This window comes from Phalacrocorax carbo, chromosome 11, assembly GCF_963921805.1.
Source record: "Phalacrocorax carbo chromosome 11, bPhaCar2.1, whole genome shotgun sequence".
Taxonomy (NCBI): Eukaryota; Metazoa; Chordata; class Aves; order Suliformes; family Phalacrocoracidae; genus Phalacrocorax; species Phalacrocorax carbo.
Window position 1 is genome coordinate 12,911,068 of NC_087523.1, and position 24,432 is coordinate 12,935,499.

General features: G+C 39.6%; 1 long non-coding RNA gene across 1 annotated transcript in view; it reads right to left on the bottom strand.

Annotated features, from left to right (window-relative positions):
• Positions 1–24,432, bottom strand: part of LOC135315298 (uncharacterized) — a 150,574-nt gene that overhangs the window by 112,544 nt on the left and 13,598 nt on the right. Inside the window, exon 2 of the long non-coding RNA XR_010374731.1 lies at positions 10,150–10,260. This is a non-coding gene — a long non-coding RNA (uncharacterized LOC135315298). The remainder of the gene's footprint in view (positions 1–10,149; positions 10,261–24,432) is intronic.

Below are 24,432 nucleotides of genomic sequence, written 5' to 3' on the forward strand. Positions count from 1 at the left end.
TTAGAGTCATCACTCAAAGACTCAGCAGAGCAGAGTTAACTGGGTGAAAACATATTTGCATGTAACCCCTTGCGCTGGTACAGTCTGCATCAAGGAGTGCTCGTCTACCCAAGCAAATGACACGGACTTCTACTTGACATGAAGAATCAGAAAATGGGCAACCAACCTCTGTGTCATTTTCTTGTTTGTGTCCAAACATTCTCTGTGCCCAGAACCAGTTGGGAAGTAAATCATAAATGTTCTTGTTTTGAGACAACGTGTACAATTTTAAAGTGCTTTTGCCAGACTGAAGTAAAATACGTCATGCAGAAAGTTATTGAGGCTGAACTCCATACCTTGTTCTGATATTTATCTTACAGTTACATGCATTATTCCTTCATCAAGAGAAAGCCAGAACAAGAAAGAAAGCACTTAAAATGCAGTAAGAATCCTGGTCTGGTAATCAACAGAAAGGTAACACTGTGCAGTAGCAGAGTATGCTTCAGTAGTGGTACCTTTCCAAACAGGCTTCCAGGGTACTTGAAGATGTGAAGATTAAAAAAAAAGAAAGCACTGATGAAATATATAAAGGAGGAGAAGCTAATCTTATAAATGCAGATTTCAGTGAGGTTTTTTGTCTTTATATATCTACAAAATAAAGTCTTCATAAAAATAAATCTTAGTACCTGTAACTCAGGTCTGCTTTTCCTTAAGAAGGGAGAAGAAATCATGACTAGTCAACTGTTCCCATACAAAACATATCTCAGTATTTCAGACTTTGAAATGATTGGTATACACACTTTCTATCCTCTAGAAGTTGAGAAATATTTCATTAAAAATAGATCTACTTAGAAGCAGCACTAGTTCTATCCATCTATAATAGCTCAGATCTTTTTGTGATAATGGAAATATAATAAACCTAATTAACATTCATCTAACGATAGTTACTAAATGGTGTCAGTCAAGTACAAAAAGACATCTAGCTGGCTATCCCTTTTAGGAACACATAATGTAACCATCACCATCACAACATGTAAATTATGCACATGGACATTTCACAAAAGACTAGAACTCCAGGAGAATTTTCAGGTTCAGAGAGTTTGGGGGTTATTACAGTGCACTCCCTCAGCTTGATGATGCAAGTGCTTGTGGTAGTGTTTCAGGGTCAGAAAAGTGATGAGATACTCATGCATAGTTATACAGAGCTTCCAGGAGAAAATTAAATCGAGACCTTGTAATATCCAACAAATGCTTTATTAATGCCTGGCATCATATTTTCTCAGGTTTAAACTGAACTTTTGTCTTTCCAAACTCTTGGGACTTAGTTCGTTTAAAGACACTTGCTCCTCGCTATAAAAGCAAATCAACCCGTAATACGCAGAAGACTAGAAAGCCCTCCAGGCAGTTAACTGAAGTGACTGCTACTTTAACTTTTAAGTGGTGGAGTTAAAACAGAGACTGAGAGGTTAAAATAGTTGAGTAACCCTTGAAGAAAGCTTTTTTAAATGTAAATCTCATATGATTTTCATACCTATTACATTGTTCAGTGCTGAAGTGTATTTTTGATTCATCTAGAAATTGCTCATACAACACAAAAGGGCTCCTGGGCTAGCCTTTTCTCATTTGGGGGATTAAGGCTTTTTGTAGAGGCCTACTGAAGAAAAACTTGCCAAGGAACAAAGAGCTAACTCTGCATTTTCAAACAAATCAGGCTGCAGTGTGTGCCCAGTGCATGAAAAACAAGAAGTGGGAAAAGATATGTGTGACATCTAGCTTACTTCCACCCCACTGCAAGCCTTCAGCGCGGTGCCGCGGGAACAGATATGCACTGTATTATGATGGCCATGCTGAAACATTCAGTGAAAAAGCATCAGTGGTGTTAGATGTCAGTCCAGGAAATTTGTCTCTTAAATGAGTACCAAATGCAGCACTACTGGGTAGCACAATGTACGCAGCACTGCTGTACTGTGAGGTCCTTTAGGGGGGAACAAGCTGTTCTCCTGGAAAAGCCACAGCAGTCAAGTACAGCAGGGTGTTGCTGCAGCAAGGGAAGGTAGGCAGGGAGAAATAAGGTGGGAACTGAGCTGACTCTTAGGTTTAAAACATTCCATATGTCAAATCTGATCTCTTCTCCATTGTTTCAGTCTGGTAAAAAGATTAAATAATTTCTATTAGCAGGTCTTTGGTCAAAGAAATCAGTAAAACATGACAAAACATCACTGTACCAAAAGGATGGACACAGAGACCTCCTTTATGTTCCCAGGCTAAGAAGTTGTATCAGAGGTGATCACCATGATTTCCTTGGGGTTTTTGTTTGTTTGGGTATGTTTTGTTTGTTTATTAAGAAAATCTTGATCTGGCTTTTTCATAAAACCTATGGTTAGCATTCAGTAGAACAATAAAATATCGAGTTTATTCGGTTTTTAATGACTACAGCCTACATACAGTACACATCCCTGAACAATGTTTTACTTGTATGCTTTGCTATTCACATCAAGCCCTCTGAAAGGACCGGAGGAAGATTTCTTAGGATATGGATTGCATTAGGCTGACACACAGAGAGGAGTACAGGGAAGGTTAACTGAACCCTTCCTGGAGTTTAAGTTGTCTGCTTAGAAATTCCTTCCAAAACTGTTCTGAGAAGTTGTTATTTTCCTTCACATACCTTTTTACCACTTCTATATCCATGCAAGGAATGGATTCCATAAATCTTTAGACAATCACAGTCTCTGGCTAGAAGAAGAAATGGATCTGAAGTGTATTCATAGAATCACAGAATCACAGGATGGTTTGGGTTGGAAGGGACCATTAGAGGCCATCTAGTCCAAACCCCCTGCAGTGAGCAGGGACATCTTCAACTAGATCAGGTTGCTCAGAGCCCCGTCCAACCTGACCTTGAATGTTTCCAGGGATGGGACCTCCCTGGGATGGGACCTACCTCTCTGGGCAACCTGGGCCAGTGTTTCACCACCTTCATTGTAAAAAATTTCTTCCTTACATCCAGTCTAAATCTACCCTCCTTTAGTTTAAAACCATCCCCCTTGTCCTGTCACAACAGGCCTTGCTAAAGAGATTGCCCCTGTCTTTCCTATAGTCCCCCTTTAAGTACTGAAAGGCTGCAATAAGGTCTCCCCACAGCCTTCTCTTGGGCCCAATATCGATCCCTGGGGGACCCCACTAGTGACAGGTTGCCACTTGGAAAAAGAGCTATTTACCACCACCCTTTGGGTGCGGCCTGTCAGCCAATTCCCCACCCACTGCAGAGACCACTCGTCTAGGCCATAACACATCCCTTTCTCCAGGAGGCACTGATTTATGAAGTAATTGTCATTGTGTCTGAGTGGGACCAAAACCTAATTTGTAAATAAAATTTTCTGTTCCCCTTCATTTGCTGAAAAATATGTAAAGCTGCATCACTGCTCATTACCCTGCTCATTATCCTGCTCTACTCAGCGCTTGTCAGGCCACACCTGGAGTCCTGTGTACGGTTCTGGTCCCCCCTGTACAAAAAGGATGTGGGCAGGCTGGAAGGGGTCCAGAGAAGGGCCACCAAGATGATCACAGGACTGGGAAGCTGCCATACGAGGATAGGTGGGGAGAGCTGGGTTTGTTCAGCCTTGAGAAAAGGAGGCTCAGAGGGGATCTCATCCCCATGTACCAGTACTTAAGGGGCAGCTGCAAAGAAGATGGAGACTCCCTTTTTACAAGGAGTCCCATGGAGAGGACAAGGGCGAATGGACACAAGTTGCTCTTGGGGAGATTCCCATTGGACACGAGGAAAATTTTTCACAGTGAGGACAGTCACCATTGGAATAATCTCCCCAGGGAAGGGGTTGGCTCGGCCACGTTGGACACCTTCAAGAGTCGTCTGGACAGGGTGCTGGGCCATCTTGTCTAGACTGTGCTCTGCCTAGAAAGGTTGGACTAGATGATCCCTGAGGTCCCCTCCAACCTGGGGTTCCTGTTTTGTTTTATACAATATGTTTAAGAATGCAAAGAAAATGGTAGTCGCACATGCTATCTGTTAGGACCAAAATGAAGCATCACAGTTTTCAGTAGTGTATGAACACAGAATGGTAACGGCACTCAAAGTGAAGTAATGGGGCTGGACTTCACTTACATGTCAGGAGCCCTGCCTTGTTTCCACAGGCACTATACCAAGTAAAATTCAATAAGGCAGAACCGGACTGTAGAGCCACCCAGTCAAACTCATGATGCACTATAACACAAGCAGAGATGTACCAGATCACCACAGAGTGCAAGGAGAATAAAACAGAAGATTTTTGCGTCCAGCTGGGACTGTTGGGGAGAAGCTGACAAACTTAAATAAAAATGTGTCAAGCTTTATCTTGTAGTTTTGACGGAACCCTTATGAAATAATTTCACAGATGAAGTATGTTCCCTGCTAGATTCACTACTGCAGGTCAAGCACACAGTGCTCCCTTCTTGTGTGTGTAGAAAAATATGAAGAGCAAACTGGCCTCAGCCATTTGTGTCACAGATATTCATGCTCTCTGAGAAGGTGACTGAACATAGGTACCTACCTGTATTTCAAGATGTTACGATCCATACTTTATTCTGTGACATGATCCTCATTATCTGCACAGAATCTGAGACAGTGATCCAACTTCATACTATCAGCTTAAACTGGTAACTCTCAAAATTGACTCATCTGCGTTTCAGTTATATAGAAAGTTAACTAACAATCCTGCAACTACTGCAGCAATTGCTGACACTGAAGAGCAGTACTAAGAAAAATGTCTAATATATTTCTAGTTTATCTTAAAGCTGGAAAAAATGAGAAGAGGTAGCATCCTAGAACAAATGGGTTCTCCATGGTCAGCAGCAAGACTTATTTGGGATCACTGTTAACTACAAATAATTACTTAGACCACAGAATTATTCAGTGATGTTGAAACACATTTTCATCATAGAAGTGATAAAAAGGTTAACCTAATTATTTTTATTGCAAAAATATCTGAAACAAGACTTGTGGCAGAATTAAACCTGAGGAACATTCAAAACATAGGCATTCAACTCAATCTCCTTTATCAACACTTAACACATGAACAATTATGTCATCCTGGAATTCCTTCAAAATCCCTCTGGTTAAAATGGCACACTTAGTTAAGCTAAAATGGCATTACTGGCTACTTGCAGCAAGCCATACTGTTTCAAGCATTGAATTATCAACTCAAAACTAAACACTGGAAAGAAAGGAGGAACACACGTAACTGGATTCTAGGATGAAAAGAACAGTAGTCAATGTAAGATGTCTGATTGGCTTCGGTGAGTAGTAAGTAGGTCAGACCTGATAGTGCCTGATCATGTCTGTAATACAGGGCATAAAAAAATCTATATCAACTAACCCACAAAAATGCAAGTGATACTCAGGGATGACAGGGAAAGCAGAACTGATTGCAAGAAAGATGCACACAGTCAAGCATAGAGAAAAACACAGTGTATGGTACATGGAACTTGTAATTAATATTATGTTCAACATTGGTATTAATGTTAATAAAATATTTGCCAAGTGGATGTAAAATACAGTGATAACCTGTGTTTACAAGAGTAAAATATTTTAGGAGAAGAATTCTGTATCATCTGTGGAAACTGTAGAAGATTGTCAGGGTTATGGAGGGAAAGGAGAAAACATTTGTGGTAATTAATCCTAGTAAGTAACCGTGCCTGAAGGATTTGCAATTCCCTGTCTTGAGATATGAGATCAGATCTTTTTGTCCCTGGGCCACACTTGATTAAAAAAATACACAACAAAATCACACAAACAAAAAATGCTTCAATGTTCTCTGAAGAACTGTAATTGATTTAGAAGAACAGTAACATGTAATTATGATGCTTTGACTTTACAGCATCTCAACAGCCAGATCATGAAAGACGGTATAAATATATGTTTTGCGCACCTGCAGAAGCCAGACTATCGTGGGTGAAATCACAAAGAAATCTTAAAGTAGGCAGGATATATCTAAATATTTGAACTGTCTAGTTAAAACCAAGGTCATCTTTCTGTTTGGCTGCTCCTGTACTGTCAGGCATAGAAGATTTGACTGAGCAAGTTTTAGCCTCAGGAGCAGAACCCTAAATGTTTTATATTTCACTGCATATACCCTTCCCTTCCCTTCCCCGCCGCCCCCCACCCCTTTCTACTGTGGCTTGGTTTTGGGTTGGTTTGTTTGTTTGTTTTTACTGTGCATGTGAGTTGTGGAACCTTTCTGTTTAGGACTCTGGATACACGTATAACACAAAGAATAATAAGTTTTAGCATCAGCTATCAAATTCTTATTTAATCTGTAAGATTCAAAATTCAACAATGAGACAAGTCTTCCATTTTGTCAGAAATCAATATCTAATTTACCTTAGAAGTATTTCAGAAGCAGAATTCATTGGAAGTTATCACTAGAGTGGGTATCTGTGCTAACTCATTCACAGCTTGTAACTCAAAAATCTATTTTAAAGATATGTTCTGCAGTAGAAAATATTACACACAAATGAGCTCGTTACAAATAGCCAACACTTTCCTCAAATCAACAGAAATATTTCATTTCATTAGCAGCTCTCATCTCAGAGGGATCGTCTTGTCTGGGCATTAATTACAATGCCCTTTCTGCAAATGAATTCAGATTTCATGTGCTCTGGGGCAGGGAACGCATACTTTTCACTTAAAATAATGTAGCAACTACGGCATGTCACTGCAATATAAATAAATGCAGGATAGCATTTTTATTACAGACACATATAAGAACATGCATGAATTTTTAAAATCCTTGGTGCTAGAAACTGTAGGGAATACTTAGGTTTGACATTCCCTACCTCTTAGAAGGTTACACTATTAGTTTAAAACAAGACACCAAAGAGCGGGAGGAAAGTTTACTGTTTCCTTGTAAGTCCACTTTTGCTTTCTTGCAAGACAGATCATCAGATATTGGCTTGTACTTAAACAACTTGATATTTAACACAAGCAACAAGGCATTGCCTTGCACCAGATTTGGTTTGGATCATGACGAAAACAGAAACTTGTTAGACAGAACCAGTTGTGTGCCTTTCCTTGCAAATTCTTTCACAGAAAACTTCAAAATGCCTAGGTGTTCTTTACGAAATGCAAACAGTATAAAGAAATGGTTCAGCTGGAGGTTTCTCTATGATTGGGGATAAAAACTGTAGCATAAAACTGTGTACAATCCCTACTTCCCACTGCCTACCAGCATGTTGGAGATGGCCCAAAATTTGGAGGATGACCAGTCATGCAACATTTCAGTCCTAAAGACACGGGATGAACAGACCCAGTAGCAGCTCTAATTTAAATCCATAAAGTGACGACCTTCTACTAATTCTAAGAACTAGTTTTGAATACACTGCATATTACTACAAATGTTTTACTTACTGAAGACATGTTGCTAACTCTGACTCAAGCCCTTGCTCAGTTTCAGGAATTATATTATTATCTACATCGATATAATTTCAAGTAGTCAGAAAAAATAAATGATTTAGATATATTTATATCATTATCATAGACCTCTGCAAAACCAGTTTCAAAGGAATGATTTCTTTATAAAATGCTTAAACATGCTGTAAGAAAGCAGAACTGTGGACAGCACAAGACATTGCAGACAGGCTGTTCTGTGAGACCCCTGCAGCAGTTACGCTAGTTTGAGACACCTGTACAGAGATTCTGCATTGCTGTATAATCATGGACTGGGTGAACGCTGGATGTCAGAATAGTCTTTGTGACTGCAAGAAATCTATGCATTATGCAGTTCAGGCAAAGCAAGGTCTCACAGAGGTGCACTCCAGCCATCAGGACACTCTCGCTGTATTGTTCCAGGTCTTGTGAACACATCAGGTAGTCAACAAGACCTCACTGAAGTAGTAGAGAATGACCCAAATATCAGGACATCAAGCCAAGTACATGGGAGGTGGGAAACTGAGATGTGGTATCTGCTTCTGTGACTAAAGGAAGTGGAACACTACCAATAGGAGACAGTGGGCAGAGGGTATCATAATTCCCAAAGTCCAAAGTACTCATACCCTGAGAACTATACTGGAACAAAGGGATAATTGTTTTAATCCACGAGGAAGCAAAAGAAGTTGAGCTTGGATTGCTTTCATACAGCACCAGAGATGTATGGCTTTAATTGCTTTAACAGAAAGTGGAATCTCAACTTCATTTCTATGAATCTATTTATTTATTTTCTTTACTTTTTTATAAGTGCCTGAAAATAAAACGCTACATTTCAGGTCAAATGGACTGTTTCACATTTGAGTGAGATGAAATTTCATCTTGTTTATTTGAAAATAGTTCTGGATCCTGTACAGTATTGCAGCAAGCAGAAATGATGTATGTCTTTTTTTCCAAAGAGAATTTCACAGATATGGAGAACCCTCATGATCCAGATAATATACAGTCAGAGAGTGTACATGTACGTGTAGAGAACAGAAGGTTTTTATCTACAGGATTTAAATTTCAGATTTCCAGAGCTTGCCAAAATTCTTGCTTGGGTTTAAGACAGAAAATGTTAATTTCCTAGAAAAAACCCTTAAAAACTCTAAAAAGTTTAATGTAAAAATATTTGTATTCCTAATCAACGTTTATGTCAAACAAAATAATTTAAAACGGCAACAGAAGTGCCATTGAAAAAGTGTTGAGACAAAAATATTGCAACATAGTCAAAGCTCTCAAAAGGGACATCAGACTGATTGTGTAGCTGAGCAAGCTGGTATGCTCTGTGCTAATTAAGACATAGCAGTTTACATTCGAGTTGTTGTGCTGGGACCAGTGTGATAATTTAACTGCTTCACTTCTGAAGATATTTTATTTGTTTCATTAAAGTGTGAAAATAAGATGTGTTACGTAGCAATCAGATGAGTATTTCAAAGATCTAATAATTTGTTATGACTTGTTTTTTCATGCATCCCTAAGTCATATGTCTGTATTTAAAAATAGAAAAATCTATCACTATCTTCCAAAAGGATTATGAACTTCTTAGTAGATATTTGTTATTACTTATCATTAGTTATTTCCAAAGTAAACCCCAATGATGCAATCTTAGTTAAAATAAAATATTCTTGACTCCCCAAATTAATCTTATCAATACCCAGAGAAGAACTTACAGATTTTCTGTATTTGATGCTTGGGTATGTGCTCTCTTGAAGATATAAAATCATAACCAGTCTTAGCCACAAGGTGACACTTTAGGACTGCTGGAAAGATACTATCACCTTGGCAAAATAAAATAATTTTGACACTGGAATGAATTGAGCCAATTATCATGTACACAGCAAGTGGGAAATTGGTCTAAGTCTTTTCTGAAGGGGATTGATTGCTTGGCTGCTAAGAGGCAGGAAGCCAAGTGGTGTATTGACCTGTAAGAAGAGGAAAGGAACTCAGAAAATTTTTATTGAGGGATCTACCTTCCTGTTATCAAAGCCATAAACCAAGTTTATTTATGGAGATGAAAACCAAATCAGAACAGTGTGCATAACTTGAAAAGCTTGCATTTTCAAGCAGGAGACATCCAAATTAGGCACTTAGAAGAGGCAACATGAAGTAAATATGAATGTGTAGCTGGAAATAAACCACTCATCCAACAAGTCTATAGATCACTGACGCCTGTTTCAGTAACTGTTCTCTAATAGGTGAGGGGATGTCATTTTACAGTGTGCTCAGCGGACAGCTCTGCAATAAGCTGTACAATCAATATTGGGGTCTAATTGCAGTTGTTATTAGAAATTTTTTATTCAATACTAACCACTCTTTCTAGAAAGCCACCAATTCTTAGCAAGTCTTTGATATAATAATTTGTTAAAACCCCAACCTTTCTATAACAAAGATATTGCCATAAATATAGAGCACAAAAATACATGCATTTCAAAGCAACAAAACACCAACCCCACTTGAGAACACTCCTGTGATTCTTTTTCATGTCTCTTCCAGACCTTTAAATCCTTTCCCCAAATGATGTTTCTCAGGGATGCCAACAATAGGCAAAACTTTATACACTTGAAATAAGACACTATGCTTACGACACTTAAAACAAGTGCACTAGCCCCAGGTGAAGAGGGAATCTGGTAGGGCCAGTCAAGCAAATTGAACTAGAGTTCACCTACCTCTGTCAGTGATCTGACAAGCAATTCCGGAGCACAGTATTTGCTTACCTTAGTTGAAGAAGTCAGATACTGAGTGACCTCATGTAGCTTCTTGAAGAAAAGATGGATATAATTTTCTTGTTTGTTCATCTCTTACATTCTATGGAGTTGATTGCCCTGCTGAGATAGGTAAAGAGAGAAAAAGACTTAGGACTTTCCTGGGTATTATTGTACTGCATCAGAAAGCACAGTGCAAACCTATCCCAAGTATTTTTCCTAAAGTCCCAGCACCTGTAAGTCAGTGGCTGATAAAGTAAGAAGTCAATACTTCGCTTTATAAAAATCTGAGCATTCACGAAAAACCAAAACCAAACTCAACAATAAGTTTCTTGGGTATGGAGAAAAGGCTAAAAACCATAGCATATATTCTCTATAAATTTGACAGATTCCTAGACTTTTAGACACTTTTTTTTTCCTGTTAGTTTTAGTACATTCTCATCTATTAGAAAAGTTTCCTTTTCCTACTGATTTTATCCTTTCCACTCAACAGCTACTGATTTTCTTTTTTGCCCCATTTCCTACAGGGAATAGGCTATCATGGTAGGCTTTTGTTTGTTTATGTACCTTTGTATTATTAATAAGCATTGGGAAGAGTGTTTGTTACTTAAGCTCCCTCTGCTGGCTTTCCAGCAGCAGAAACACCACAATGAAAGTTTTTTCTCTTGCATTCCTTTTTTATTAGGCTTAGAGCTGGAAAACTGCTGTTGCTAAACTTAGAGAGCACTTCCTCCACAAAAGAAGTGCAGGGGACTCAGGATACTAATGTATTAGAGAACCTACTGGAACTAGGGACAGTAGTATCATGTAGAAAATATACTTAGGTAAGTCTGTACTTACTGCCTTCAGCTTCAGGCAATGTACCCACAAGCCAAGAAATGCATTTCCTTACACCCTTTCTCGCCTGCTTAGGGTTTAATACCATTTGTGTTATTTGTCAGTCAAAATCTGTCTCATACCTCATACCACAGAATATATTAGGCAAAAAAAAAATTAGGGAAAGCTTTCTGAGTTTTGAATATTTTACCCCCACCATTGCAAAATAGTGCAACATAGTGCACAATACATACTTCGAATATTTAGGTCTTCACTAAGCCTTTACGTAGACTTTGTAGTTTTTCAGATTTAAGTGAGCACAGCTGCTCACAATTTGAGAGTACGTCTTTATAGAAAAATCACATTTTCAGCTGCTCATCTGCAAACTTATCTTCACAGCTTGTGGCAAAACCTAACCTATGACCCCTTTGGATGATGCACCCTATGGCTAGCAGAAAGCTGACTCCCTATATTTCCAAGCTTTTTAATTATTCACAGTCCCAAGAAAATGTAGGCACTGTCCTGCCTTGAAGTCTCCAAGAACATTCTTCATCTACGATCTTTGAGCGATACTCACTCTAATTCAGGCATGTCAGTTAAATGAACTCCGGTTGGGCATGCAGTCCCATTAGGCGCAATGACAGATGAGCTCCTCCGAAGACTGAGTTAGACTTTTTTTACCCCCCATAATTCCAAAGGGAGCCTGACATGATTACTCTTCCATTTTAGGTATTTCATCAGGCTAGTCCAATCTCATTCTACTTGTCTGTTCGGCATCTAAGCCTATGGTAAAATCAAGAGTCTCTGATTTAGAAAAATTCCATTTCAAGGCTGGATATGATAAATCACCGCAAAAGCTCTAGAAGGCTTCTAAAACATACATTCTTGCAGAAATAAGGAGTAATATCCTTCTCCATTCAAGTCCTTAGTAGAATGCCAGTGTAGTTTCAAAAAGATCAGAATTTTATCTTAATATGCACTTTGAAACTACATGATTCTTTTTGCTATGCTGTATTTTATTTGAAAGACAAATTAGTTGCTGGCTTTTCATTGCAATCTCAAAAGGTATAGCATTCCTTGTCTTCATCCCTGTAGGACACTAATGCGTGAAATACTTTCCTTGGTTTGAAAGCAAAAAGACAAGCAAGCAAACAACTGCCCCCTGCAAAGCCAAGCAAAAATTCTCATTCTACACTTGAGTCATGTATTCATTAGTAAAGCACATAAAAACCTATTAAATGAGTTTGGGGAAATATTTTTTTTACTGATAAAGCTTTTTAATCAAGCAATTGACAAAAAAAATGCTACCAATTATGATCACTACAATTACTTTCTAATTTCTATATGCCACAGTTTTCTGAAAAGGTCAGCTATCACCTCCCTTTGCAGGCCGTCACTGACACAGGTAAAAAGAAAATTCACAAGTTCCTCCTTACATTTAGTAAAAGGGTATTAGGAAGAGTAAATCTGTAAGAAGAATGATAACAGTCTGGAATACCTTGTAGGCCAAACCCTTATAAATTTTGTTTTGTAATGAGTGATGTTAATAATTAAAAAAGTAATGTCTTGACTTGTAATTTATTTTAGCATGATGGTAGTCTAATTCCTTATATGGGAATCTCGTTCAAGAGTAACAACACTAATGTTAATTTTATCTACAAACTATCCCCCAAAATGAAAAAGAGCTTTATTAGTTACACAGTGGAATTCCTGCTCCCATCCATTCAGCTATGTCAGGATTAGAGCACAATTGTGCTGAGCTCCTCTTTACAGATAAATGCTTTGGAATAGGAAGTGAGGAATATACAACATCTGCCTAAGAGGATGAAGACATTCTAGGTAATCTGGAAGTTAACAAAAATCTTGGTGCTGAAACCAGTGGTCTGTCAAAAGGACATGTTTATAAATCAGGTGACAAGTGACCAAGATTTCAGCTAGAAAGCAGCGTGTTCATACCACATCAATCCCCTCTGCCATGCTAGGGCACTGACACAATCTTATACACCTCAGCACGATTTCTTTCTTTTGCACTATATCTTTAGAGATCGTATTTTCAGTTAGGACAAGGCATGGTTCTGTTCACCGTAGCAGAAATGACACAGACTGGACTTGGCAAGTATTGATAGGCTTTGCTTAATCAACACAGTGTCTAGGATTCTTCTGCTGAGAAAAGAGGTGCCCCAGGAAATCTACATAGTGGGGAAAGGACCCGTTAAGCTAGTCTGTAAAATTAACAGGCAGTAGATTTTAAAACAATTAAAAGTTGTAATTAAAAGTATTTTTCACATTAAGCTTAAATTGTGTGTGTTGTGGAAGTCAACAGGAATTGATGCATTAAAAAGGACAACAGAAATTCATGAAAGAATATACTTCAATTGCTACTAAACATTACGGTCCACCAACAGCTTCCAGCTATCAAAATCCCTGTACTTTCCATTGGTGCGGGTGAGGAAGACTTACCCAAGAAATAATCTAACTTGCTCTGTTTCCTGTAGCTCTCGTTCCATCATAATCTACTGGCTACTAGCAGAGAAATGTGTGGGATGAGATGCAACTTCGGTTTGAACTAGTGTACCTATCATTATGCAAGCCACCTATTGATTTGTTTGCCTGTAACAAATCTTCTGTTTTCCTTCATTCTGTATACTGTTTGAATAAAAATACCTCCTGCAGCCTTCCAAACCTATAGACAGTAGATCATATTCTGGGGCATTGGTTAAGTCATTTGGATAGTTCAGTTCCTCATTACATAATTAAGTATTCAAAAGAAAAGTCCACTTTCACAGCCACAGGAAACTATCAATGTAGGTATATGCCTACAGTCATTTCTCTCAGAATTTATAGGACAGAACAGAGAAAGGAAGGGAAAATTAAGGCACTTCACCTAAGCACAGTAATAAATTTGAGATAGCCAGTCAGAACCAGTGTTTTATATAGATCATGTATACTGTGTCAAAGTACAGACCTTATCCATAAAAGCAAATTATTTCAAAGACACAGTGGGAGAAAACAACCATAGTATTGTGTAAAATTGTTTTGTGAATACCTCCCCCCAGGGAAAGGGAACAAGACTGCAAATTATCAAATGAAACTATTGGATTAAAGGACCGGGTCAAGAGAGGTAAGTATGTTCACACTTTACCACAGATACTAGAAAAATAATCTCCATCCATTCTACAATATCCTAGGTACATCTGGAGAAACTGTATTACAAGCAGCCAGTCTTAGGTGGGGAAATATACTGGAAGAGTACGACAGGGGAAAGAAGCCATTTTTATATACTTTTAGAATTCATGTAAGCTTGCATTAAAAATGTAAAAATAAACCTAAAAGTAAAACTGGGTTGTGGACAATGGCAATCCACAGACTAGAGATCTGTGTGTGGTCCTAGGGCCATGATTTCACTGCAATTACAGACACATGGAGGGACAGCTCGCATGACTGGAATGCTGTCATGGATAGTTACATACTTTTTAGGAAAGACAGCCCACCAAGGCGAGGTGGGGGAGTTGCTCTTTATGTGAGGGAGCAACCTGAATGTATTGAGCTTTGCCTAGGGGTAGAAGAAAAATGAATTGAGAGCTTATGGGTAAAATCAAGGGGCAAGCAAATATGGGTGACGCTGTTGTGGGCATTTGCTACAGGCCACCTGATCAGGAAGAGGAAGTCATCAAGGCCTTCTACAGATGACTGGAAGTAGCCTCACAATCACAGGCCCTGGGTCTCATGAGGGACTTCAACCACCCTGATATTTGCTGGGAAAGCAATATGGCGAGGTGTGCGCAATCCAGGAGGCTCCTGCAGAGCACCAAGGATAACTTTTTGACACAGGTGGTGGAGGAGCCAACGGGGTGAGAGGTGCTGCTGCACCTTATACTAATAAATAAAGAAGGTCTGGTTGAGGATGTGAGGGTTGCGGGTAGCCTTGGCTGCAGTGACCATGAGATGGTGGAGTTCAGGATCCTGTGTGGTAGAAGCAGGGTGACATGTAGGATTACAACCCTGGACTTCAGGAGAGCCAACTTTGGCCTCTTCAAAGACCTGCTTGGAGGAATCCCATGGGTTAGGGCTCTAGCAGGTTGGGGAGGATTGAGTTAGAGATCATTCAGGCAAACTGGATCCTCACAAATCCATGGGCCCCGATGGGATGCACCCATGAGTGTTGAGGGAGCTGGTGGATGTTGCTGCTAAGCCACTCTCCATCATCTTTGAATGGTCATGGAGGACAGGAGAGGTGCCCGAGGACAGGAGGGTAGCCAACGTCACTCCAGTCTTCAAAAAGGGCAAGAAGGAGGACCCATGAAACTATAGGCCAGTCAGCCTCACCTCTATCCCTGGAAAGGTGATGGAGCAGTTCATCCTGGAGGTCATCTCCAGGCATGCAGAGGAAAAGAAGGTTATGTGAAGTGGTCAACATGGATTCACCAAGGGAATATCATGCTTGATCAACCTGATAGCCTTCTATGATGGTGTGACTGGCTGGGTCAATGAAGGGAGAGCAGGGGATGTTGTTTACCTCAACTTCAGCATGACTTTTGACACTGTCTCCCATAACATCCTCATAGGTAAGCTTAGGAAGTGTGGGTTAGATGAGTGGGCAGTGCAGTGGATTGAGAATTGGCTGAACGGCAGAGCTCAGAGGGTCATGATCAATGGAGAAGAGTCTGGTTGGAGGCCTGTCACTAGCAGTGTTCCCCAGGGGTCTGGGCTGGGTCCAGTCCTGTTCAATATATTCATCAATGACCTGGGCCAAGGTACAGAGTGTAACCTCAGCGAGTTTGCTGACGATACAAAGCTGGGAGGGGTGGCTGATACACCAGAAGGCTGTGCTGCCATGCAACGAGACCTGGACAAGCTGGAGAGCTGGGCCAAGGGGAACCTGGTGAAATTCAACCAGGTCAAGTGCAAGGTGCTGCCCCTGGGGAGGAACAATCCCATGCACCAGGACAGGTTGGGGGCTGACCTGCTGGAAAGCAGCTCTGCTAAGGACCTTGGAGTGCTGGTGGACAGCAGGTTGACCCTGAGCCAGCATCGTGCCCCTGTGGTTAAGAAGGGGGCATTAAAAGGAGTGTGGCCAGCATGTCAAGAGAGGTCATCCTCTCCCTTTACTCTGCCCTAGTGAGGCCACGTCTGGAGTACTGCATCCAGTTTGGGGCTCCCCAGTTTAAGAAAGACAGGGAACTACTGGAGAGGGTCCAGTGGAGAGATACCAAGATGATCAGGGGGCTGGAGCATCTCCCTTATGAGGAAAGGCTGAGAGACCTGGGTTTGTTCAGCCTGGAGAAGAGAAGACTGAGGGGGGATTTCATCAATACCTATAAATACCTATAAATATCTAAAGGGTGAGTGTCAAGAGGATGGGGCCAGACTCCTTTCAGTGGTGCCCAATGCCAGGACAAGGGGCAATGGGCACAAGTTGGAACCCAGGAAGTTCCACCTAAACATGAGAAAAATCTACTTTGAGGGTGCCAGAGCAGTGGAACAGGCTGCCCCAAGAGCTTATGGAGTCTCCTTCCCTGGAGACATTCAAAACTTGCCTGGACGCAGTCCTGTGCCCCCTGCCCTGGGTGTGCCTGCTCCAGCAGGGGGGTTGGACAAGACGATCTCCAGAGATCCCTTCCAACCCCTACCATTCTGTGATTCTGTAATCCAGTCAACCACCTCCATCAGTTATGACCCCTATCATGCAGTTCACAGTAATTATTTAGTATTTTTGCAAAAGCCAGGAGAATCCACGCAGATCATCTTTTCTTCCTCCTGCATAAGCAGATGCTATAAAATTACATGCAATAAGCTCTATGTCAAGCCATAACTTCTACTTGGTCCACAGTGTTTCAAAACCAATTGTAATAATAATAGTTCAAAGCAATCTTTGCTACATGTTTAAATAATAATAAAAAACCACTTATTTTCCTGTAAGACTGTGAATTCTGCTTCAGCTGTTCTACCAGGACATTAAGGCTATTTATTCCCTCTGCCCCCTGCTCCAGGAAAATCTAAGAATCTTTAAAAAAATATTTAGAATCTGCAAATAAACAAACAAGAACATATGCTCATAAGAAGAACATAACATTCATCTTGATTCACAATCTCATCACCTGATTTATATTAACTCTACAGCTGTACTAGAAGGATTTGGAATAATTCAGAGCACATTGCTGAGACGTGATTATTAATTCTATGACACAAAAGCACCTTGAAGGTCCTTGTGAAAACTAAGAAGGGTTAAACAGACACATTGACAAAAAGGGATGTATAAGAGGTTAAAATTCACAGGAAATAAAGAATGTGATTATTTTGGTATTTGGTTTATATTTCATTTAAGTTCATCAAAACGACTGCCTGAAGACTTATTCTCCTGAGAAAAAGAGAAATATTCCCAGTTCATTTCTGTCATTGGTAAATAATCTTTTATAGAATCATAGAATCATTAAGGTTGGAAAAGACCTCTAGGATCATCAAGTCCAACCGTACAACCCAACACTACCATGTCTCCTAAACCATGCCCTGAAGTACCACATCTACACATCTTTTAAACACCTCCACGGATGGTGACTCCACCACCTCTCTGGGCAGCCGGTTCCAATGCCTGACCACTCTGTCAGTGAAGAAATCTTTCCTAATATCCAATCTAAACATCCCTTGATGCAACCTGAAGCCATTTCCTCTCGTTCTATCGCTAGTAACCTGGAAGAAGAGACGAACCCCCACCTCACTACAACCTCCTTTCAGGGAGTTGTAGAGAGCAATAAGGTCCCCCCTCAGCCTCTTCTTCTCCAGGCTAAACAACCCCAGTTCCCTCAGCTGCTCCTCATAAGACCTGCTCTCCACACCCTTCACCAGCTTTGTTGCCCTTCTCTGGACACGCTCCAGCACCTCAATGTCTTTATTGTCCTGAGGGGCCCAAAACTGAACCCAGCATTCAAGGTGGGGCCTCACCAGTGCCGAGCACAGGGGCACGATCCCTGCCCTGCTCCTGCTGGCCACGCGATTCCTCATATAAGCCAGGATGCTGTTGTCCTTCTTGGCCACCTGGGCACACTGCTGGACCAACACCCCCAGGGCCTTCTGTGCCGGGCAGCTCTCCAGCCACTCTTCCCCAAGCCTGTAGTGTTGCCTGGGGTTTTTGTGACCAAAGTGCAGGACCTGGCACTTGGCCTTGTTAAAATTCCCTCTCCAGGAATTTAAGGAAATGACAACAGCATTCCCAGTTGCTTTGCTGAAAGGATAAAGAATAGGCAGAGGGTTCCTAGTGCTCTTTCCCTATTTTAGACAGACATCCTATCTCTCGACCCTTCCCTGCCTCCTTTCCCCTTTTCTTAAAAGTGCTATTTTATGGTAAGATATCTAGGGCTAAACTCATCACCTGGCCAAAACCAGTGGAAGTTTTTCCCATTTATTTGAATAGCAGCTAAATAATTTGGATAATGAACTAGTTCCTTTAAGTATGACAACCAGGCTGGGCATCCAATAAATGGGCTAGTGTTTCTGCTAAACTAATGTTATTTCCCATCAGTTTCATCAGGCCAATTTTTCATTATATGACAGTTGCATATAAAACAGTCTTATTAATATGCCTGGATTTTGACACAATCACAAAACAAAGATATTTAAAAAATAACACACAAAGTGTTGTATGGATCATCACAGAAGTCAGGGATGCACTGGGAAGAACAAGACAGCCTTGGCTTCAGGTCCTTCTGACATCAAGAACTCTGATCTGACTGCATTGCTTTTCAGAATTCCCACAAGCCTGTTTTTAGCCACAGTAAACAGTTGCTGAAGCCTTAATGAACCATATGTTCAGGATGGCAAATGTGCCACTCTAAGAAAAGTGGTAGATTCATTTACATTTTTCAAAACTCCACAATCAGTTCATTCTTCACAGTAAATTGTCAAATGTAAATGTTTCTTTCCAAGAATAAAAATGAAATTTGTTTTTTATTGTACATTTCATGTTGAAGCAGAGCCTTGAACTAGCATTACTCGAAGCACTGGGGTTACAAGCATTTCAGGATTTATTCTGGGCTGGAATGGGTGGCTCAAGGCAATTCCAGATCAATGATTATATAGTTCTTGGTACTGCCATAAAAGGCTCCTTCTGTCATACACATATGACTGTCATAGTGTTTCCAGCAGAAACTCAATATTGAATCTCTTCCTGAACAAAATTTTTCTCCTGTTTCACTTTTCTAGTTAGAAATAATGACAGAGAATGTGAGGAATATTTTTTCAAACTATGAATCTGGAGTATTTGTCTTATCAGGATATTTTAGCCATGTCCATAAGCATGGTGATTATTCATCAATATCTTACACTATTTCAGAGGTAGCACAAAGTAGTCCAAGAGACAGAGTCTCTTTCTAGTCCTACTACTGATGCCCTTCATTTATGTTTTCTATTCATGTTGTATTTGCTTTTTGTGTTTATCTATTTTTCTATTTATCCTGTAAATCCCTCAGAGTAGGTACAATCTCTTAATCTATTTGTACAGTGCCTAGCACACTGAGATTAGTGCCTAAAGTAACAATAATAATGATTTCCAGTGGTTGCTATATATCAGAATCAATTTTAAGGCTTCCAGCAGAGGTCACAATTGCTCAGCATTTCCCAAGACCACTTTTACATATAGGAAAGCAATTTCTGAAATCAAAGCTACAAACTAGCATAACTAAGACTTCACTGCAACAAAACATGCAATAGGTTATTTATTGGTAAGGAAAAAAAGATCTACTAAATTAATAATTGCCTCATATTTTGGGAAGCTAATGAAGTAGTTTCGGTCTCTTACAAAAATAAATTGTCATAAAAGATGAAGTCTCTGAACTAAAGCAAACCATTTAATAGATTAACGGCATATCAGCAGTAATTTGTTTATGAAAAGGATACTTGTATTAGAGAAGATGGCTTTGATTTATGAAAAGTTAACAGTTTCACTGTTGCCAACAAAAAGTTACTTATTGTTTAAACTCTGGATTTTCGTATTTGCTAACAGCAGTTTCTGGATCCCTCTACTGTACTGTATACCTGCTTTGATTCATACAAAGTTAAGAGTCTCACTATTACTGGAAGAAAAAGGTAATCCTTTCTGCAGTAGAAAGAAAAAAATCCCATAATTACAAAGTGAAATCATAAAATGGCATCAGGGTTTGTTGGAGAGTCAAAAAACCCCAGTGCAGGCAAAGGGATTCCAGCTGAGCCAGTGGAAAGTGTTGGGCTAAAGCAAGATGGGAAGGAAAAACATCTTGGTGAAGAGCAGCAGGGGCTAAAGTGGGGAATTAAAATGAAGGACAAAGAAAAGTGAAGTAACATGAATTGAGCTATTGAATCTCATTCTACATCACATTAAGTCACACAGACCACAAAATACCTATCCTGACAGTCTCCTCCAATTGTGCCTCCTCAGCTTGGCCTCTACCACTTCTTTTTGCTTTGGAATCTCAGAGTAGCTGTGACCCAAGGCTGTTTGCATCTCCCACTCCACATACGAGTTCACCTCCTTGTCAGATACTGCTTCTGTTGACGTTTTCTCCCACCTTCTTTTAACTCTCATATTAATCTCCTACTTCTTTTAAGTGTCTCTTTTTTTCCTAAGTTCTCAAATTCTTCAGCCAATCTGCTTACAGCCCATTTGTTCTTTGGCTTGGTCTCCTGTTTCTTCTTTTTCTTTTCATCATAACAATGCTTTTACTTTGGAATATCAGTGGTCATCCTTTAAAACTCTCAGTGTCCTTCTCCTGATATCTTACACTTGATTCTCAACCCTGTATCAAGGCTCTTGCTCACTATAGATTTAGCCGTTCATGCAGCTATTGTGTCAGTAAAGTATTTGCTCTGAATTTTCCCGCATAGTCTCTGGCTACCACCCTGACCATCATTTCTCCTGTCATCCCTCTACCATTCTCTTCTTGCTGACTTCCTGGCACATCAATAGTTTCCACTTCCACTCCAACTTATTTAGTGGCTTTACAATGCTCATCTCTCTCCTGTTTTTAATGATTTGTTCAGTCCTTGCAATATAGTTTTAAGTTTTATTTATGCATAATTCTAAAGAAAACAGCAAGGCAGATATTTCTGGTCTCAGTGTGTGACAGTCCCCATAAAATGATATTATAATAGCAGCAGGATGAAAGACCGAGGGACACTGTCCCTGAGTGTAAGGTCAGTAGAAGGTAATGAGAGCTATGGAGGTTTCAAAAAAGTCCTGCCTCTCTGCATTTTATTTTCAAAATAGTTGAAGACTTTAAGTGAATGAAATGTATTGAATAGCGATGTGATGAAATTCATACCACCAAAGTTAATTCCTTTCTTCATGTCAGCACCACAAGGCAAGCTTCAATTTTAATCCTGGCCAGCAACAAAGGGATAATTATGTGCACACCTGCCACAGCAAAGGTAAAGTACCTGCCAAGCTCTTTTTGATATTACAATACATTGGGGAAAAACAAAGTATAACCACATTTTATTATGCATCTATTTATCAAAAATCTGTCAAGCACATCTACTGTACCAGGTTGCAGACTTGAAAGGTAAGAACAAAGACTGTTTGTTTTGGGTAAAGTAGTCTGCAGACTAACTCTATTGCTGTACTTAACAAACAACTTACATTGTCTGCAAGGGCAAGAGGAAAAAAACCACCCATCAGCTCTGAATGAGATTTATTTTATCATTTTGAAGTTTCTTGAACCCAGTTTACGAAGTGATTTAGTCTACTATTATTTATTCAGTCCTCTCCCAAAGACTATCAGTTATAGTAAACTGCATAAAACTGTTTGGATTTTTCTTCCATTTCCTTTATGGATTGCTATTTGAAGTGTATACAGAAACTTTTTTAGGTATTAATTCAATGAAAACAGAGATAAGCCCAAATCAAACTAACCACTACTACGTTCCTAGGTCTATAAAATACTGTTAAAAAGTTTAAGAGAAAATTCTGAAAGACACCAGATTATTATTAGGTCAGTCACAAAGTTTATTATCATTTCTCAGGCACCTTGTGGTAGTACTTTGCCTACTAATTTGCCTACCTATTCACAGTATTTGCATGTATTTGTAGGTGTAATCATCTTAAAAATGAGTAATAAAATACCTCTCTCTACACTCTCACTGCCTCAGATACAGGTAGTTTTTGAAATCTTTTGTCTACATTAAATGAAGTGAGAGAATGAACTTGTTAGTCTTAGGCCTTGCACTCTGCTTCTCAGCATTCAGATCTGTGGTCAGCAACACAGAGAAGTTTTTTGAATTGTGGAACACTATTGAGAACCATGCTTTCAAACTCTCTGAGATCCAGATTTCAAAAATTTCCCTTATTGCAACCATTTACATAATATACAGATTCAGAGATTTTTCAGATACAATTGACAAAGGCCTAGACCAAAGCTGAAAGAATATACTTGCCTAAATATAGGCAAATTACAGGCAGGCAGGGTCATGGGGTCCATATGCTGTTTATGAATGTAGGCACTGGGATCAGTCAAAGAAAAAAAGAATCTTTGAACTCCCAGTTTTAGTTCAGACATGACAAAACAGTTTCTGGGTTGCCTGACCATTTTCTGCCTGCGCTTCCTGACTGCTGGCATCACCTTTGATTTCACTTAATTATACCATTAGCTAAATTATTTGTGCCATGCTAAAATTCACTAAATACCTCAGAAGTTCTCTGGAGAGAACAGATTGCTGTCTTTAAAGTTTGAACACATTAGGCCAGAACCTTTATTAAAGCCTGACAATGATGGGTTGCAGTTAGCTCAGTAACCACAGTGCAGGTACAGCCTCATAGACACTACCAGCTCAACGCCACGAGTTCACTCAGCACTGCTGAACTCTCAGTAGCATTCAGCACCACTATTCTGAGAGATAGAAAGTTAAGATAAAAAAATTGATAAATAATGTGGGCTTGGGCCAAAAAGCTGTGGATTCTCTTATCCACCCACAGCAATGTAAAAACCTTAGCATGCACAGATCTCTTAGAGCTATCTGACATGTGACTGTCAGCAAGCCAGCAATGGCCCTAATATCAACCGTACCACTGTGGTTCCCTCTTATATCATAACATTCTGTCAGTGCCAAAGCCACCAGTAATACACAGTTGCCAGCATTGCCCTTCTTACTGTATCTAGCAGAGCCTGTCTAGCATCTCTTACCATCTCATCTGTATACTCTGGGATCCTAACTGGAATAATTTATAGTTTCTTATTACCTGAACACCCAATAAATCTGGATATATCCAGAATCATTGTGTTATATTCTAAATATGTAATATATATCTAAATGTGTAATATATGTATCTAAATATGTAATATATATCTAAATGTGTAAGATATTCTAAATCAATGCTAGGAGGAAAAAAAAAAAGTCAAGGAAATAAATTTTTAAATATAGATGAAAACAAAGCCCATAGCATGTTTAAGGATTATAGTTTGCTCTACTGGCTAATCAATCCTAATATGCTGAAAAACACCCTGGGATAAACAGCTCACTGGGCAGTGCCTAATTGAAATTTTCAGGACAGCTGTTCTGGAGCTGGATACTGAAGGTAACAGAACTGGTAGAATTAATCAAGTTTTGATCACCTCTATTCATTTGTGCTTACATTTTTATTTTGTAGAGAGCCCATCCTACCTTATATTTCACCCCTTGGAAAACTTCAACTATATTAAGCTCCCTACACAGATCAGTCAAATCTTTTCCTTACAGATGAACCAGAAAATCAGCCAAAACTCATTTGGAGTTAATGATAAATGTTCTCACACAGATCATGAGTAGCAGTTATCATACAGGTCTTAAAAGCAACACAAGACTTTCTACCACAAAATCTATTCCCCCACTTCAAGAGCATCACGATATACAACAAAATACAAGTTATTACTTGCAAGAATTATTTTGCATAATATATGAAAAATATTGTTTCTCTTTGAAAACTATTCTAACACTAACTTGAAAATGTCAACTATAAATGTCTCATTGTGTTCATGCCTGTTAGTGGAGTGAAGACACAGGAGTCTTCACTGGAATAGGAGGGTGTGCTCTGATAGTGCAACAGAATTCTCACTGGAGAATTACATGTAAAGATAGGATTTTTACAAGATCTCACGTTTTCTCCCTCGAGGTCTCCCTCTCCTTGTTGCTTCCCCCAGCAGTGCAGCTTAACAACTATTCAGGCAGTTATTTAAAAGCACAAACCAGCCTCAGGCACAAATTTCCTAAGAACGAAGTTTTTAGACTTCAGGAGAAAGCAGTTTCTTTGAGGTGTTAGCCTGTACATCAGTTGCTCTAGAAAAGAATAAATTTTTGCTTGTGCAAGTGCAAGGTTATATCTGTGATGCAAGATCCAGGGAGACAGGTAATAATAATAATGACACATGAGAATCCTCATGCATTCTACATTGCTGGAATATATCCACTCTGGGTGAGTCGGACGGATGATTTTTGCCCAGTCTATATTTCTTTAAAGCCGCATCTGAGGGGGTCCAATTC